The sequence below is a fragment of the Podarcis tiliguerta genome (assembly GCF_965153285.1).
Source record: "Podarcis tiliguerta genome assembly, chromosome: 4".
Taxonomy (NCBI): Eukaryota; Metazoa; Chordata; class Lepidosauria; order Squamata; family Lacertidae; genus Podarcis; species Podarcis tiliguerta.
Genome location: NC_139537.1, coordinates 47,608,261 through 47,628,067, shown reverse-complemented (window position 1 = coordinate 47,628,067; position 19,807 = coordinate 47,608,261). Strand labels below are relative to the sequence as shown.

Here is a 19,807-nt window from a genome sequence, read left to right as displayed (position 1 = left end):
TGAACCAAGGTGGGACAAAATGTTGGCTCTCAATTTGCTACCCCCTTCACATGTGGTGTGAATTATGGATATAAATGAGATGAGGAATACTGTTGAAATCTGCACTGCACAGAATAAATTTGGAGGGGGTGGGCTTACCATTTTTGTGCACACAGACATTTGGTCTCCTTGTTTTTAAAAGCTTTTCTTTCTTTCTTTCTTTCTTTCTCTCTCTCTCTCTCTCTCTCTCTCTCTCTCTCTCAGAACCTATCTGAATCAGGCCAAAGGCCCATCTAGTCCAACATCCTGTTCTCACAGTGGCCATCCATACTATGGGAAGCCCATAATTAGAACAGGCTGGTGCTGAGCCCACAACTGCCCTCTCCCTACACGTGATCCCCATCAACTGATATTCAGATGCATATTGCCTCTGACAGTGGAGACCATCTCTACCTCTTGTGGGAGCAGATTCCATATTTTAACTAGGTGCTGTGTGAAGATGTATTTTCTTTGTTATTAACAGGAGTGTTGTCTTGAATAAAATATTGGGGAGCAGGTAAGCCCTGCCCTGCATAATCAGTCACAAAACGTGGTGCGCGCGCACACACACACACACTATTTAAATGGCAATAGCCATCAGCTTTGTGGAGGGCAATGAGACCTCTGCCCCTAGGAGTTAGCTCCTACAGTCCTGAATATTCCAACATTTAGCTTCATTGGATGGTCCTGGGTTCTAGAACTGGAAGGGAGACTTAACATCTACTTTCTCATCACCCTGCATAACTTTATAAATCTCTAACATGTAACATCCCTTACTCATCTTCCCCCTTCAAACTAAAAAAAGCCCCAAATAGTATAACCTGTCTTCATAGGATAGTTGTTCAATTTCCTTGATCATTTTGGTTGCCTTTTCTCTGAACTTTCCAAACTATATGACATCCTTTTTGAGATGAGGCAACCAGAACTATACACACTATTCCTAGTGTGGTCACACCATATATCTGTATCCATTATGATATTGACAGTTTTATTTTTGATCTCTTTCTTAATGATCCATAATGTGGAATCCACCTTTTTCATAGCTGTTGCAAACTGGTTGAACATCTTCATTAAACCTAAAGTATTGTTTCTGGTCAATCACCACCAGTTCAGATCCCATAGGCGTATATGTGAATTTAGAGGGTTTTTTTGCCATGAAATGCATTACTTTGCACTTGCATACATTACATTCATTTGCCATTTTACTGATCATTTACTCAGTTTGGAAACATTGCAATCACAGAGAAACCCCAGAGCAAACCAGATGAGCAGTAAAGAAATGAAATGGGAGAAATCCCCTTGTCCCTAAATAAAAGTTTACATGAATCATAGCTAATTAAACAATGAGGCTTTCTCTGCATGGAGAAAAGGCTGAAGGGAAATTTGACAACAAAACTGTTGCGGTGGAAAAATGAGAAGAATGACTGATTATCTTCCAAGGCACTGGTGCCCACAATCAATAGATTCAAACTGAAGTACAGCAGATGTAGACTGGCTATCGGGGTGGGGGGAATGATGACTTCCTAATTGTATGAATGGCTGAGCAACGAAACAGGTCTCCCAGTGAAGTTATATAATTACCTTTTGAACAGATTTGGATGGAGAATCTATCAGGAAAGGTTTGTGCATAGGATATCTTGCCAGTTTAGAAGTGTGAGCTAAATGACCCTTGGTTCTCTTCCATCTCTATAATTTGAATGGCGTACACTCTATTAACACAGTAATAAAAGATACGTTACAGGGAGAGCTGCTGATAATGTCAACATTTCATTAGTGACACTGCGATTAAATTTCTGTCAAGCTTAGGAGCATCAATTATATGTTAGGATATGAATCAAAATAAATGGCAAAATTGATTTAAATAGTCTATGTTCGCTATTCCTAACTTAGTTCTTGCCTACAGTTAATATTTTATGCTGTAAACCTGTTCTCAGCAATAAGTACTTCATACACAGATAACCAGGTTGTGAAGGATTTCTATCGTCATCTGAAAGCACAGGCACAAGTGGCATGTGATACAGATATGGCTACCCTTCCTGTCCTCCTCACTGTTGCAGGGAAAGGAACCATGTACTCATGCAAAGACTCATGCCACATAATCCTTTCTGTGGCAGTCAGCAAAGAGAAGAAGGTTGGGCAGGTGACCCTTCTTCCTCAAGCTGCCTTAGGGTGTTCACTGGGAAGCAGATATTAACATCCCTGACTTCTTGTACCACCTACCAGTTATGAGCAAGGTAACCTTGCTCATTCATGCATCCAGTTAGCTAAATCAACCAGCACCACATCCCTGCTTGCTTTAACACTGAGAGGTTGGTGGAAAAGGTGTCCTCTTAGGCCACTTGTGAACCTCATCCCCAAATATCCTGCTCGGTCCTCAAGCAGGAAACTAACTAGTTTACCATGGATGTTTATTAGGATGGGTGGGTCACCATGTTGAATCCAGAGACACAGTTGAGAAGGTGGTGGTGACTCATTAAGGATGCCTCCTTCTGATTGCTTGGCCTTCTCAATAAGACATTGGCTCCAGGCTAGTGTGGCTTTATCCCAGTTTCGGATCAAAAACCAAAGAGCAACATCCAAGCAGCCAGTATTATTCAGGGAACTATTATTCAGGGAATGTTCACCATTAGGTAGGTTAGCTAGATGGATGGATGGATGGATGGATGGATGCATAGTTTGGCATAAATCCAAAGTAGATTACCAGGCAATTACGTTGAACTATGGCAAGAATTAATCTGTCTGTGCAAGACAGATTGCTAAGTAAATAAGAAACAAAATGATTCAAGAAACTTAATACATCTGATAAAAGCATCCCTGAAAGCTCCAGTTACACAGTTCATTTAAATCCCTTTTCAAAAACAGCAGCATCACCAAATTACTAACTAACTGGAGCCTAAAAGTTCTCTATTGGAAAGCTAAGCAATTCTACAGGGTTATTTCGAATTACATTACATGTGCAGGAACTCAGTGAAGAAGGCAAATTCTGCATCCCACTTTCCCTTACAAGACCTTCTGATACAATAATGCAATAAGTTTATGGAAGAAACAGGAATATTTTATAGGCCAGCAAGACTGAATGGGATTAGGATTTTATATGATTTCTTACTTGTCTCACTTTCAGGTACAAATTTATGAAAGTTCTATATTAAAGTTGAAGCATTTCTTCATAGTTGCTAAATTGACATGTTGTCTAGCATCTTTAGTTAAGTTTGCTATAGTAATTTGGCTACTGTAATGCTCTACGATTACATCTGCACAGGGATGCAAACCTGAATAAAATAGGGTGGGCAGGTAAGCCCACCCACATAATAAATCACATGACACGGTACACACCCACCCACACCCACACCCCATTTGAATGGCAATGCCCATCAACTTTAGGGGGGCCCAACCTCCTCAAATATTTTATTGGAGGGGATGAAGACCTTTTAGCCCCTAGGAGTTGGCTCCTACACATCTACATAAAAATATTTTGCCATTGACTTATGATGACCATACCAACTCTGCTATGAACACTTGAAGGACTGCTGGATCTGCTAAAATGAAGGATGAAGCAATAGCATCTTAGAAAGCAGGAGGGCCTTGTTGGAAGTTGATTCACAGAATGTGTTACTCATTTCCCTTTCAGATTTCTCTACTAACAAAGACTAGCATCAACACAGCATCAAGCTGTGTTACTTTTATTGATGTTAGCCGCTCTGAGCCTGGCTTCAGCTTAGGCTGGGGAGGGTGGGATATAAATAAAATTGTATTATTATTATTATTATTATTATTATTATTATTATTATTATTATTATCTACTAGTCTATTATATTAGTAGCTTTCATTGTTAAAGATGCTTTCCAGAAATCCCAGATATCCTTAGATTAGGTAACACTGAAATAGTGACTTGATCTATAATAAGACTGCGATTTTCAACACAGTGGCCTGGTTCACATGACACACTGAGCCAAATGTGTGGACTTTCACAGATGAGCTCACAGTTGATTTGTTCCTTTCCAGTCTTTTTTCTTGCTTCTCTGAGCGAAGTGATAAGGCTGAGTAGCTTGAAAACCATTTGGCTAGGTCCAGTTTGAAACAAACATTATTTCTTCCATTGATTTCAACTCATGACATTCAAGACACCAGAGTCAGCATGTAAATTAGGAGAATGCAGAATTCATTAATCCCACCTTCTTCTAGACAATGGATCACACCTAATTATGTGCAGCCTTAGAGAGTTATGTGTGACAATCACAGGACATTTTTTCCCTACACTGCAGTTAATGAATGTGTATGAGAAAAAACACATGTTCAAATCTCTGCATTTCACATAATACGTTAAGCCTATTCTGTCAAAAAAAAATTGACCTTAAATGTCTCCTCTAAATTCATAAATACGTGTTCCAATTTTCTCTGAATAAAAATCTGCTGAGTAGCACTGTTTGTCAGGCATCACACAAATAATAAAAGTACTGGCACCCTTTTAGCACATTTCTTTTTCTCTCTACCCCTCCACAAATCAACAATAAAATTAATAAGAATAGGGACATTACCTGATTGTGTGTTTTCTTCAGCAACTCAAATGTGTTAAAAAGTAATTTTTCATGAATATATTTTCACATTTCATTGAACACCTAGTGATACTGATGAGAACAAATACAATTTGATCGCTGCCTCGCATAAACCTGTAAAAAATACAATAATATTTTCTGAACTCTGCATTATTTTCTGAAATCTTAGCATCATTGGCAGTCAGATCCACATCACTCTAAAATGGAGCACAATGGCTGAAAGTATATGTGAAATAAATCGACTCCCCCATTCAAATAATAACAACAACAACCCAGTTATTGTATGGAGAAAAGGAAATCAACAGCAAAAATTAGATTAGCAAACCAGGGACTGTTCAAAAATAAGAAAGTGTCTGTCTTACAAGTGAACTTTAATAATATTTAAAATATTTATTCTCAATCATACATGCATAATAGGAAAAACTTACATAATGATTGCATAATGCTGGTATGAGAGCACAAACACTTTAAAAGGGCTGTGCTTCAATGTATTGCTTTTTTACTCTGGAGATGATCAAGGAGGAGATGATCTGACAGTAAGTAGTCTCATTTCAATAATTATTCTAGAAATAGTTAAATAATTATAACTGGACCTTGCCTAGTGATAAAGTACATTGGTTGGTAGCTTGGATCCAGAAAACAGCTGCTAAATGCATATGGTAGGTGAAATCTGCAGGGTCCAGGGCTACAGCACTAAAACATTATCCTTTCTTTCTCCCTGGCATGTGGGAAAGGGGCTAAAAATGAGAGTTCTGAGACACAGAGGTGGTAGTGATCAGTGAATGTAATAAAACCCCAATTTCCAAAACTCAACAATTACAAAATTCATCCTGTTGTTAGGTCTAATGTGGTATCATTCCTAAATTAGATGTATCTAAAAGACTGATTCATATTAATAGATCTTGATTTGCATTATGAAAACAACAACCCAGGTAATAAGCATGCGAGAAACACACATATGGAACTCCTTGCGCTGTGATGCCTCCCAATAGCTCCATAGTGTCAACATAAGTTTATACATTAATGCAGTCTTTCCCAGGTGAACTACAGTTCCCATCATCCGTGCCTACTGGCCATGCTGGCTCGGAATGATAAGAGTTATACTCCAACAACATCTGGGAAACAAAGGTTGAGAAAGGCTGTGTTTAAGAATAAGCAACAAATTGGCAAGCTGTGGTTTGCACCATTTCCCACTTATGTAGCACTGTTATCAAAAGATTACACATAATCCCAGCACAGGTTTATGGTCCTATGTTATGGACCCATGGAGTTCAATTAAGTTCACTCAGAAAGGTAAAAGAAATTTGTGCACAGATGATGATTGCAACAACCTATCTCTTTAATCCCTCTTGTAAGAATCTGTCTTGAATTGCTTGATTTATATAAAAATATAATGGTGAACTTTTAATTTGAAGGTTGGGGATTTTTTTTAGGTGGGGTGTTGTTTAGTTTTCCTTAGTAACTAAATTAAATTGTCCATCAAATTTAATCAGTCAGTTTGTGACAAGGTATCCCATGGGCACGTTTTACTGTAGGTGTCATTATCATTGCCTTCATAAATCACCATAATAGAACTCCATAGTGCCTGGCTGTTGCAGAGCATCACATGATAAATCCCTAATAAATTGGTCTGGATTTTCTAAAATAAGAACAGCTCAATCTTCTGAACATAAAAATACAAGAACAATACTGCTTCCTGGTGCAGAAACAAACAGGTCTGGGGGGGGGGGAGCACATTTGTGGGACAGAATGGAAATGGAGCATGAAGCCACTTCCAGCTAAAAGTCCGGGGGTTGGGAGGAGTGCAAGGGGTTGGGGGGAGTGAGAAGACATTACTTATGTGCTGTCCCAGACATCCCCACCCCTTTATTCTCAAGCAAGGCAAGAGATAGATCAATGAGACACAGCCGGAATTGGGAGTGGCCTAGTTTGGAGGTTCTTTTGGACAGAAAAAGAGCTTTGTCAGTGGCAGCAGCTTGGCAGTGGCATAGCAACTGCAGAGGCAAACTCACTGGCCTCATAGAATCATAGAATTGCAGATTTGAAAGGGACTCAATAAGTCATCTGATTCAACTCCCTACAGTGCAGAAATCACAGCTCAATAATCATTTCAACGTAGTCCATTCCACTGTTGAACAGCTCTTATCATCAGAAAGTTATTCATAATGTTTAGTTATTCATGATGCTTGCTCCATCTTCCATGTAGCAGCCCTTTACATATTTGAAGATATATATTTTCTTAGTCACCTTTTCTCCAAGCTAAACACACCCAGTTCCCTCAAACGTTCCTCATAAGGCTTGGTTTCCAGACCCTTTGTGAACTTAGCTGTCCTCCTCTGTGCATGTTCTACTTTGTCTTCTGGAACGGTGGTGCACAAAAATGAACACAATATTCCAAGTGGGGTCTGGAGAAGGCAGAAAAGAGTGGAACCAATGACAGATCTTGGGGCCTCAATTTTTTTTTGGCAACCTGTGTGACACCAAAATTCAACATACCCACCCTTCTTGCCTTCCATTCCACCTGCCCACAGACTGTCTTGCCAGAGTGATGCATGCTCCCACTTGGACTACTGCAATGTGCTCTATGTGGGGATACCTTTGAAGGTGACCTGGAAACTGCAATTAATCCAGAATGCGGCAGCTAGACTGGTGACTGGGAATGGCTGCCGGGACCACATAACATGGTCCTGAGAGATCTGCATTGGCTCCCAGTAGGTTTCCGAGTACAATTCAAAGTGTTGGTGCTGACCTTTAAAGCTCTAAATGGCCTCGGTCCTGTATACCTGAAGGAGCGTCTCCACCCCCATCATTCAGCCCAGACACTGAGATCCAGCACCAAGGGCCTTCTGCCGGTTCCCTCGTTGTGAGAAGTGAGGTTACAGGGAACTAGAGGGCCTTCTCGGTAGTGGCGCCTGCCCTGTGGAACGCCCTCCCTTCAGATGTGAAGGAAATAAGCAGCTATCTTATCTTTAAAAGACATCTGAAGGCAGCCCTGTTTAGGGAAGTTTTTAATATTTAATGCTGTATTGCTTGTAACACTCAATTGGGAGCTACCCAGAGTGGCTGGGGAAACTCAGCCAGATGGGCCGGGTATAAATAATAAATTATTATAATTATTATTATTATAAGATTTTTGGAATCCTCAAGGCTCCGCACCTAGTGCAACTGAACTGGTCACGTTTGCCTAAATCTGCCCCTGGTGCAAGTATTACCTTCCCATTCCACATTAGGATTATAAATATTAAGTGAATTCCTTTCATCCATTGCACACAACTAAGAATGTTCAACCATCCACACCATGCAGTCAGGGCTTAACCTATCCTGGGGCATATCACTGCCAAGATTTCAGGCTACCTAAGTGTGGTTCTGTGTATAGTCTTTAATGGCACCTCCTCATACCTCTATCAGTCCATCATCTTCAGATGCTACCTCAGCCATGCCTATAGCAATGACGTGGCTGGACATTTAAGAAAGAAAAGGAATCCACATTGCAGGTAGTAAAATAAAACATCCTATTTGAGATATATAGGTGGGCTACCTAGCTAGGAATTAGCTGAGGCATGGTAAGCTTAGGGGAGAAAGTAGTGGAAAAGTTTGAAAGACTGCCAGAGAAATGTATTAAAGAGAGTTAAAATTAATACTGTTTGTTCAGTCAATTCTTTTAGTCAAGCAACAAGGCTTTATATTAATGTGTGTTCTCTGGTAATTGTTTTGAATACAAGGGAATGATTGGAAAGGGAACCAAAACCAAGTAAGTAAACTATTAGACTCTACCGCAAATCAGTGATGCATGGCAATGAAATGAGGTGGAAGCATTTAATAAGATGCCACCAATATATCTTTCCACTGCCCCCTAAAAAAAGTTAAAATTAATATGCTATGTCAAAAAAGGAATTACATAGACAAAAATTCAACATAAAGAATTATGTTGGGGTGGATTCTAATCAGATGAATCACAACTAGTTTAGTAGTTGTATAGGATATGTTCATTATAGAAAGAGGAAGAATTCGTTTCAAAAGGATTTATTCATGGAGTTTGGTGCTTCTGACCGGAACAAGATTTTCCTGCTTCAAACTGCCTCTTGCACTTATGTATAAGTCACTCATGGAATGTCACTGTCTTTTTAAAAAGCAGCTTAAAACCCCAAGTATATTCTGGTAATAAGGATATCATATCCAAATCAATTTATCATCAAGTTTTAGAGTGACGTGTGTCTGTTGTGAAATTTGCACATCATTCACAAATGCCTGGGTTAGGCTGCCTAAATGCGTCTGCAAATGTTCATCAGGAGTGACATCATCATTGTCCACAGCATGTTGCTTGCCCGCACCATGTGACTGTAACATCATCTCACAGTCCACATCCTCTCTCATGGGTGCCTTCACTGCTCATCAAACTCCAGGATATTAAGCTAATTGGGGAATAACAAAACACTGGGTCATTGATCTGCTCCACAGCAAGGACATGACAGGGTGGGAGGGGTACTCATGGACTTCCTACTTAGGCTGATGTTTTGGCTGTGGAGCAGATGTTGAGTTGGTGAGTCAGGGCTTTGCCTTTCCAGTCTTCACTCTCTTCCCAACAGGCAGAAATCACCATTGCTAGAAGGAGGCATGTCTGGGTTGTTGTTTTGTTGCAGGGGTGCCCCCCACAAGTGATAGGCATCTTTTCTTTCAAGGATAATAGGATCCTGTTTTCTACTCTGACCTTCCTTCCAAAGGTGAAGCAGCTATACACTTGTACCCCACAGATACAACTTCACACTTCTCTGAATTTTTCAATGCAGATGTGCAGCCAGGCAAAGTGTAGGGGGGAAAGCATTTGCTTTAGAAAACTGTGCACATACATACATATACTCATGAAAATCACTTTGCAAAAGTTGCTATATTAAACAAAATTTCATAGAGAAATGTGCTTATTAGAAGAAATTCACACAAAAAATGTTTATGGTCCTCCCCCCCTTTTAAAATTGCAAACTAATGTGGAAATGTGGATCCATAAATTTAAGCCAGGAAAAATGAGAAATTGCGAGAAACTGAAATTGAGAGGTTCACTTAAGGAATGAAAATGGTGGCTCTGTAATATGCATGCAGATCCTATTGCAACAAATCATATCTTTATAATTCCATTAAAACATTTGATTGATATAGTTTGTTGCTCATTTGTTGATATAGTTTCATAATGAAGCACAGCCACATTGTGGTTGGCAGGAGTAAAAACAGCTTTACAATGCTGAAGGCGGTATTGTTAATGGTTGGTGTGGGTGGGTGTTGGTGTGTAGTAAGTATTGTGCCAATAAAGCACCTTGAGTGCTACTTTGTAAAGGGTAACAGAATCAGGCAATTAGATTATTTCAATCTTCACACAAGTTTCTGTGAAGTAGTACTATTATTTTAAACATAACCTTGCTAGCGTGTGAAATGAGTGCAATTGTGCAGTAGTTGGAGCATTCTTTAGCACTGCCCTTCTTTGGGATTGGGATGCAGACTGATCTTCTCCAATCCTCTGGCCACTGCTGAGTTTTCCAAACTTGCTGGCATATTGAGTGTAGCACCTTAACAGCATCATCTTTTAAAATTTTAAATAGTTCAGCTGGAATACCATCACTTCCACTAGCCTTGTTATTTGCAGTGCTTTCCAAGGCCCATTTGACTTCACTCTCCAGGATGTCTGGCTCAAGGTCAGAAACTCCACTACCTGGGGTGTACGAGACATCCATATCTTTCTGGTATAATTCCTCTGTGTATGTTTGCCACCTCTTCTTGATGTCTTCTGCTTCTGTTAGGTCCTTACCACTTTTGTCCTTTATTATGGCAATCTTTGAACGAAATGTTCCTTTCATATCTCCAATTTTCTTGAACAGATCTCTGGTTCTTCCCATTCTGTTGTTTTCCTCTATTTCTTTGCATTGCTCATTTAAGAAGGCCTTCTTGTCTCTCCTTGCTATTTTTTTGGAAATCTGCATTCAATTTCCTGTATCTTTCTCTATCTCCCTCGCATTTTGCTTGCCTTCTCTCCCCCGCTATTTGTAAGGCCTCATTGGACAGCCACTTTGCTTTATTGCATTTCCTTTTCATTGGGATGGTTTTCGTTGCTGCCTCCTGTATAATGTTGCGAGCCTCCATCCATAGTTCTGCAGGCACTCTGTCTAGCAATTCTAAATCCTTAAACCTGTTCCTCACTTCCACTGTGTATTCATAAGGTATTTGATTTAGATTGTATCTTACCGGCCCAGTGGTTTTTCCTACTTTCTTCAGTTTAAGCTTGAATTTTGCTATAAGAAGCTGATGATCTGAGCCACAGTCAGCTCCAGGTCTTGTTTTTGCTGACTGTATAGAGCTTCTCCATCTTTGGCTGCAGAGAATATAATCAATCTGATTTCGATGCTGCCCATCTGGTGATGTCCATGTGTAGAGTCGTCTCTTGTGTTGTTGGAAAAGCATGTTTGTGATGACCAGCTTGTTCTCTTGACAGAACTCTATTAGCCTTTGCCCTGCTTCATTTTGCTCTCCAAGGCCAGACTTGCCAGTTGTTCCTTTTATCTCTTGATTTCCTACTTTAGCATTCCAATCCCCTATAATGAGAAGAACATCCTTCTTTGGTGTCACTTCTATAAGGTGTTGTAAGTCTTCATAGAATTGGTCAATTTCAGTTTCTTCAGCACCAGTAGTTGGTGCATAAACTTGGATTACTGTTATGTTAAAAGGTCTGCCTTGGATTCGTATCGAGATCATTCTATCATTTTTGAGATTGCATCCCAGTACTGCTTTTGCCACTCTTTTGTTGACTATGAGGGCCACTCCATTTCTTTTGCGGGTTTCTTGCCCACAGTAGTAGATATGATGGTCATCCGAACTCAATTCGCCCATTCCCGTCCATTTTAGTTCACTGATGCCCAGGATGTCAATATTTATTCTTGCCATCTCATTTTTGACCACATCCAACTTACCCAGGTTCATGGTTCTTATATTCCAGGTTCCTATGCAATATTTTTCTTTACAGCATTGGACTTTCCTTTCGCTTCCAGGCATATCCGCAACTGAACGTCCTTTCGGCTTTAGCCCAGCCGCTTCATCAGCTCTGGATCTACTTGTACTTGTCCTCCGCTCTTCCCCAGTAGCATGTTGGACGCCATCCGACCTGAGGGGCTCATCTTCCAGCATCATAACTTTTATATGCCTGTTGTCTTTGTCCATGGAGTTTTCTTGGCAGGGATACTGGAGTGGCTTGCCGGTTCCTCCTCCAGGTGGATCATGTTTGGTCAAAACTCTCCACTATGACCTGTTCATCTTGGGTGCCCTGCTCGGCATAGTTCATAGCTTCTCTGAGTTCTTCAAGCCCCTTCGCCACGGCAAGGCAGTGATCCATGAAGGAGATAATAATAATAATAATAATAATAATAATAATAATAATAACTTTTATTATTATTATTATTATTATTATTATTATTATTTATTCCCTACCCACCTGGCTGGGTTTCCTCAACTACGCTGGGCGGCTCCCTACAAGGAGCTGTCAGGTAGAAGAGAACAGATGGTAGGTTATAAGCATCCTCACAACAGAGGCAGTTTTAGAGTGGCATGACCAGTGTGCTCACATTTAGTGCTGCGCTGCAGGAGAGTGTGGGAGTCAGGAGGGATGAATTCTAGCATTGCACAGGGTGCTGCTAATATAGTGTGAGATAAAAGGAATCACTTCCTAAAGAGAGGCACATATCTACCTGAACTGTGCATATCTGCTGATTGAAATTGAAAATGCTGGTGAAGATGGCTTAACAATTATGTTGTCAACTAATGCAGTAGTGTTGCCAATGTAATAATATCACTGTCAAAGCAATTTCTGAGCACAGAAGATTTAAATAAGCTGTTGCCTAAATAAAGCTATGTATGAACCAAACTGTAGACTTATTGTCTATGTGGTAGGGGGAACGATCAATAAAAAAGCTCCGGTAACAAATGGAATAGGGTGGATGTGGAGGAACTCCCTGAAACCACCACCTTGAAATAGATCAAGCTGATCTAGCTGAAACTTAGAGGGAGTCCTGAGTTCTTTAGGAAGGTCACAAGTCACATAGATGCTGCAATCCAACACCCTAGGAGGAATCCCTAATAAACTCAGTGGGACTTACTTCTGAATAGATATGCTCTGGAATGCACTGAAAAAAACTCCAGAGGGCTCAGGTGTGACTCAGAGTAAGGTATGCCAGTGAGAACTCCCAAGGTGAATTAAACATATGTTCCTGTTTCACAAACTGCTCTTCTGCCTCGTTTTCTATTACAGTGGTACCTCAGGTTAAGTACTTAATTCGTTCCGGAGGTCCGTTCTTAACCTGAAACTGTTCTTAACCTGAAGCATCGCTTTAGCTAATGGGACCTCCTGCTGCTGCTGCGCCGCCATAGCACAATTTCTGTTCTCATCCTGAAGCAAAGTTCTTAGCCCAAGGTACTATTTCTGGGTTAGCAGAGTCTGTAACCTGAAGCATATGTAACCCGAGATACCACTGTATGTCACTTCAGCAACACATGTTTATTCAAGCCTAGTCAAAATACATTATATATTATTAGTACAGTAGTTAGTGTTAGCATTATTAGTGTTGTTATTGTCCCTACTTGTTTGATGGCTATTGACTTTTCCCCATTCTTGTCTGAACAACAATAGTTTAAAAATAGCTTGCAGTGTAGCATAGTGAGGGAGTTGGTATGGGGGGGGGGGAAGAATGAGAAGTGGCACACCTCTTCTTGATGTAGGGTTGCAACCAAAACTGCAGGTGTGCAGAGTATTGCACTCATACAAAGTGATCTACTTCTCTTAACCCTGCTGCTCTCTGTTCCCTTTCAAAATCTGCTCTGGAAGACAGCAGCAGCAACGTCCTCTTAAAATTAAAGACCCGGCTGTCTCTGCACATACATTCAGCCAGGATTCTTTCTGTAATTCTAGAACCGAACTCATAGTCCTACCACGGAGATCCTTTCTTGATGTTCCAAACCTTCAGTTTCTTCATCTCAGCTGTCTAATAAAGAAAGAGAACACCTTTTTATTGTGGCTATTGTTAAATAATTGGGAGTCAGAATTCTTGAGGATCGGCTGCAAACCTGTCAGAGATCTACCTATATGTATGTTGTATTTTTATTTCTTTTTTCCCTAAGCTGACCTGAAAATGCCAACTGGCAGAGAAGGGTGAGGCATCCATTTTAGAAAACACCTTGCCTGATATTGGGGGACCTTAATAATTTGGACTATCAGAGCAGAGCAGCTAACAATACTGGAAATTGCAAGGATGGCTGAATCAACATATATGGTCTACTGAAGAAATGGGCACATTATACGAATTGAATGCTTTTCAAAATGGGATTCCTTTATTACCTCTTATAATAATTATGTGTTTGGGTGATTGGGTATTTTATGTTTAACACTAGGAGATATATAAAAATGCATGTATAATAATTATTATTAAACTTTTCAATAAGCAAATAAGTGCAAATTTCCCATATGGGCCTGTTTGGTCCAGTTCCAATGGTTCTTCTTTCCTAAATAATAAGACAAATCCTCTTGTCCATTCTGCACTAAACAATATCATAAATTGAAACTTATGTAAAAAATATATATATATATACTTCCTTCAGTGCAGAAGACTTTTGTCAAAGTCACTAGCAGCAAAGGTCACCAATAAAGAGAATGCTATAGACATGACTTGACAGTTTGAAACCAGATGACTGGCAGACACAATCGAGGCTCATGATGCACTTGGTCTGTGTTTGTTTGCTTCCCTCCTGAGAAATGTCCTGGGAAGTTTAATTCAGATAGACCAAATATACACTGAAGTACGCTATCACCCATGTTGTGTGTAACTATACAGAGGGGTATTTTCGCCCTCTGTTTGACCTCCCCCTTTCAGTTATATTTTGTTCACATGCCTTAACTGTGCATCCAATATATCTTGTACCACTGCCTGAAAAGGGACTTTCTCTGTAGTTTGAGTCTGCAAGGGGTGGGGGAATACTTTGGGTAACCTGATGCTACTGTAACACCTATTGGTTCACAGATGGGCAGTCTCACCCACCTCTCAAATTGCCCCACCACCTGAAAAAGGTTCTCAGCCCTGGTATAAAGTGGAGATGTTTCAATGATCTGCATGTATGCAGATACCCCATCCTACTCAGAATGCAGATTCTAAAATTAGCACTTGGATCATTCATGGTTTATATATTGAAACTCCAGAATATTCATTTTTGCAAGGAAGAAGAAAAAGAACAGCATTTGTGTAATTGTTTAGATTTTCAGAGTTTGGAATAATGTGTTCAGCTTCGATGAATACAAAGCTCATAGAAGATGCTGGATTTGTTTATTTTTTAAAAAGCAATTTCGTTTGTTTTTTTATATCTATTTAAATTTATATCTATTTATATCTATTTAAAAATAGCACCATGTTCTAGCTTTTAACACAACACAAAAAATAAATAAATGATTTTTGGATTGATTTTTTTTCTAATTGGGAAATTTCTAAACTTCTTTCTTTTCAGTTTCCCTAGGCCAATGTCTATTAAGTTTATGCAATTGTGTCCTAAACACTCATATATTGATTACAGTGTTATATTTAACTGATGTTATTTCAAAGTAAAGTGGAATGTTACTATACCTTGAAGGGCATCAGCTTGAAGGATGACAGCTGACAGTTGTCTGCTGTATTCTGCATCAGCTATAGACAGCTTTATTCAGGAGGGCCTGGGGTCATCTGAACCTGACACATGAAAGATATTGTACTGTGTTTACATCAACTTCTGTCTCTCAACTGACAAAGCACTTAGGTAGCTTTGTAGCTGTGCGAACACTTGTCTGAGTGTAACTTACATCCTTCAAGCATTTCCTGGTCAAAGGTCTATTGCTTCTGATAATCACTGAGGTGGATAGATTGTGACATAACCTAGCTGAATTCATGGTGAATTGAATCCCTCTTTATGGAAATAAGTGAAACAAATAGTTGCTTCCTGATAGAAATCCTGTGTCTGGCATAACAATTACGTTTTTGCATTTCACCAGAAAGCTTTCTTTTTTACTTTATTTTGTGGTATTTAATCTTTTGAAGTTCTTTGTATATGCTAGGGGTGTACGTCTGCTCTGCAAAAACCCCTAATCAGAAACAGAAGTGAGCATGGTCTGCGGAAGATGTGCACCTCAAAAGGAGGAAGCCAAGCTCCCGTGGGGCATGATAGGGTGATCAGGGGACACAAAGAGCGTCATCTCATGGCATTTCTGATGTGGATGTAAAATGCCAAATGGGGACAGCTTTGCTTGCAAATTTCACATATCCTATCAGAAATAAGAGAGGAAATGTGGCATATCCCATCGTACCTGGAAATATTCCAGACTGATTCACCTTTGACCACTTGGAATAAGTTCAACATCACTTTTGCCAGTGCAGTATTAATCAATGAGTTTTGTTGAGGATCATTTAGACAAGATTCAATACTCCAGACCCTGAAGTTGTGAGGTCCTGCTCTTGCTATAACAAATCTTCTGCACCTATATAAAAGTTGGCAAAATACATATGATGCTCTGAATATAATTCAAAAGTGGTTAGCAAAAAAAGCAAAGGAGCACACCTGGGCCTCTTTAATTGATTTTTTTTTTTAGAAAGCAACCAAAATTAAGCTTTTTTGATGGGAACCTAACCCAAAAATAGTGATTTTAAGCTTTTTGAGCTGTTTCTGTTGCTTTTTGTATCATGTTGCTATACACCCGGGTATTCCCTGACATTTTGCCAGTTCAGCAAAATCCCCCCCATGCCATTTTTACACCCGGAAACCAGGATTGGTCAGGAATTTCCTGACGTATGGCAAACCTACACTATAAGCCTTTAAACTCAAATGTTATAAAAATGGAACCTGCAGACATAATCTACCTGATGGGGTCTACAACTCTGCCAAATTTCAAGCCAATCCAATAAAAATGGCAACAGATACAAGTTTTAAAATGCTGAGAATTGGTTCGAGTACAGGACTAAGACAATACAAGACATCTTTGCTGGTCCCAGGAACTCCGTACCACCCACCTAAAGGGACCCCTGACCATTAGGTCCATCGTGGCCGACTCTGGGGTTGCGGCGCTCATCTCGCTTTATTGGCCGAGGGAGCCGGCGTACAGTTTCCAGGTCATGTGGCCAGCATGACTAAGCTGCTTCTGGCGAACCAGAGCAGCGCATGGAAACGCCGTTTACCTTCCTGCTGGAGCGCTACCTGTTTATCTACTTGCACTTTGACGTACTTTCGAACTGCTAGGTTGGCAGGAGCAGGAACTGAGCAACGGGAGCTCAACCCATCGTGGGGATTCGAACCGTCGACCTTCTGATTGGCAAGTCCTAGGCTCTGTGGTTTAACCCACAGCGCCACCCAAAAAACATTTTTTTGACATTGCACAAAACAGTCATGGATCATGTGACATGTACGTTAAGGCACTAGTCATAGCTTTCCTGGCTTTGTGGAGCTTGAGCCACCATGAGATGGCCTTAGCTCTGAACTAATTATTTTGTTTTGTTTTTAATCACTGAATAAGAGCTCCCAAGCTTTTCACTGTGAAATCCTGCAGTATGGCAAATAAGAACTGAGGGTGACTAATTATGTGCTCAAATACTTGCTAAATTGGAAGTCTTTGCGCTGATTAGGGATCTTCTTTTGGCACTTGCAAATCAATAGATAATAAGCCATTAAAAGATGCATGGAATATTTTATAGTGTCTTTTCTTGAGAGTTTGTAGCTTTCTGGAAAGAAAGAAACATGAAACCAGACAGCTTCTTTTGTAATTTAGGATCCTGTTACTCAAATGTTTGCACAGTTCTAGTAAAAATAATAAATAACAATGGTGGCTATGAAAACACTTGCCACACACACAACCCATTTAACATTAAGCACTGTAGTAATTTTAATTAATCAGAGCACAGTATCAACGTCAGAGAACTAAAGTTGTTAATGATGCTAAGCTCTGTGTTAGCAAAGACAAAACAGCCTGATTCTGCTTGCTTTATTAAGTAAGGGACCCTAATATCTTATTCCCTAAATGATGCCATTGATTTTTAATGGAGCTATTTGCTGAATAAAGTGCTGATTTAATGAGAGTTGGGTTTGCCTAATCTGGTGATGCATGGCATGTGTCATTCCACGAAGGCCTTGCAAAATGTTAAGTAAAATTGGCATCCAGACTAGTTGATGGGAGGTGTTGTTATAATAATTGACTTACCTTATTCTGAATGTATGAAATAGTCTGTAAACAATATTTTATCATTAGGCTTTGAATCTGCTTCTGGATCCATGCTATTCAGAGGAGGAGTGATTAAGGAGGTTATTAGTAAACCTACAAAGAACAGGACACAGAGCAGTTAAACATTACCCCATCATCTGTGCAAGAAATGTTCGGCATCATTACATTCTCCACAATAGTAACTTGGCACCGCTATGTGGGGTAAGCAATCAATACATGCAGGCAATGCTTATTATATCAATAGTAAAATGTATGATTTAGATGGCTTCAGCACTGTAAAATCAATATGCATGTCTCTTTATAAGGCCAAGCATTAGTCTCTGCTGCAGCTGGGAGTGACAATGTATGAGCTCTAATTAATTGGGGGGGGGGGCTTCTACAAGTCTTAATTTGGTTTTGTGCACACTTCCGTTCCAACTGTTGCTGAACATTAAATATAAACATTGTTCTCATCACTATCTATTGTACAAAAAGCTCCCTGAATGCTTTTATTCACATTAGAACTATCCAGTGCTATTTTTCTAGAAAAACAGGTGCTGGAACTCACCATGACTGCCTCCCTTGTTCTCTTATACAGTCATACCTCGGGTTGAATGTGCTTCGGGCTGAGTGCGTTCGAGTTGCGCTCCGCGTTACTTCCGGGTTTCGCCGCTTGCGCATGCGCTCAAAATGACATCACGCGCATGCGCAGAAGCGCTGAAACGTGACCTGCGCACGTGCAGATGCGCGGACACAGGTTACGTTCACATCTAGAGGTACCACTGTAATAGCAATGGTGCCCACCTGAGAGGTGAGTTCTGGCTAAAAAAAAAAGCCCTGGAAATATCGCTTCTGCAAATATCCCCAACATTGCTATGGTGACTGAAAATGTATAGCAAATGAGATTCTTGCCTTTTGGCTCACATACGTCTGCTTTGAGAAAGGTGAACTAGAAAACAAAAACCAACCATAATGTCCCCCGTGGCTTATCTACAGCAAAGGTAATCTCTCATGATTCCGGTAGTTTTGGCTAGTGCTGTGCAGGAAGTCCACATACCTTTTCTGGTGGCCGGTGTTGCAGCCAGACATTGGGGGCCCCGCAGTGGTCCAGCTGGGGGCAGAGATTGATGCCCCATCATTGCCATCCAGGCCACGTTTTCGGCTCTGGCAGAGCTCCTGCCCAGGCAAGGCCTGGGAAGAGTCTTCTACATTTCCCCCTGATCACTCTTCATCAATTAATGTGAAAAGAAATTGGATGAGAGATTTTGGCAGAGCACTAGTTCTGGTCCCCAGTGTTTTCAACATATTTTGGACATTTGAACATTGTTTGCTTCTAAATCTGATGTCTGATGCCATATCTGGAATACTGCAGTCACAAGCAGCGATTTCCAGGTGGAAATCGGCCAGTAAAAAAAGCTCAACCATTTTTCTGTCTAGATTTTCACTTTTTGAAATATACATCAGAAGAGGAAAAGAAGGACGATCCGAAACATAAGTTGCAACTACAGGATGGCAGACTTGTCTATAATATTGATTTACAGAGCTAGAATGAAAATGGCACTCACTGCACTCCAGCATCTAAAAAAAAGTCATTATTATCATCAGTCCATTTGTATGCTGCCTTTCCATGGTAAACCATGCCTTGCAGCTCACAATAATATAATACAGTATTGTAACATGATAAGGTAACAATAAATAATAAAACATAGAAACAGCATTGCATGGCAATTCAAAGCATATCAAAAATCTCACATGAATACATTCAGTTTGTACTCAACAATCCCCTAACAATTCACACTAAAGCCTAGAAATAATTACCCTTCCACACACACTAATGACGGAATCCAAATTAACAGAGAATTTATAGCAACACATTAAAAAACAAAAACAACACAATCATATGAATAAAAAAGTAAGATTGCATTTCTATTTCAAAACAAATGAGAAACATTTCAGTCTACAATCAATATGTTTCTGTAAATTCTCATCTAACAGAAATAAAACT

General features: G+C 40.0%; 1 long non-coding RNA gene across 1 annotated transcript; it reads right to left on the bottom strand.

Moving 5' to 3' along the window:
* Positions 1-671: 671 nt before the first annotated feature.
* LOC310676572 lies at positions 672-15,352 on the bottom strand. Its single transcript, XR_014510624.1, has 4 exons — positions 15,209-15,352; positions 13,305-13,582; positions 4,554-4,685; positions 672-1,727 (listed from the first exon to the last, which is right to left on the bottom strand). It is a non-coding gene; the product is annotated as an uncharacterized lncRNA (long non-coding RNA).
* Between the last annotated feature and the right edge of the window lie 4,455 nt (positions 15,353-19,807).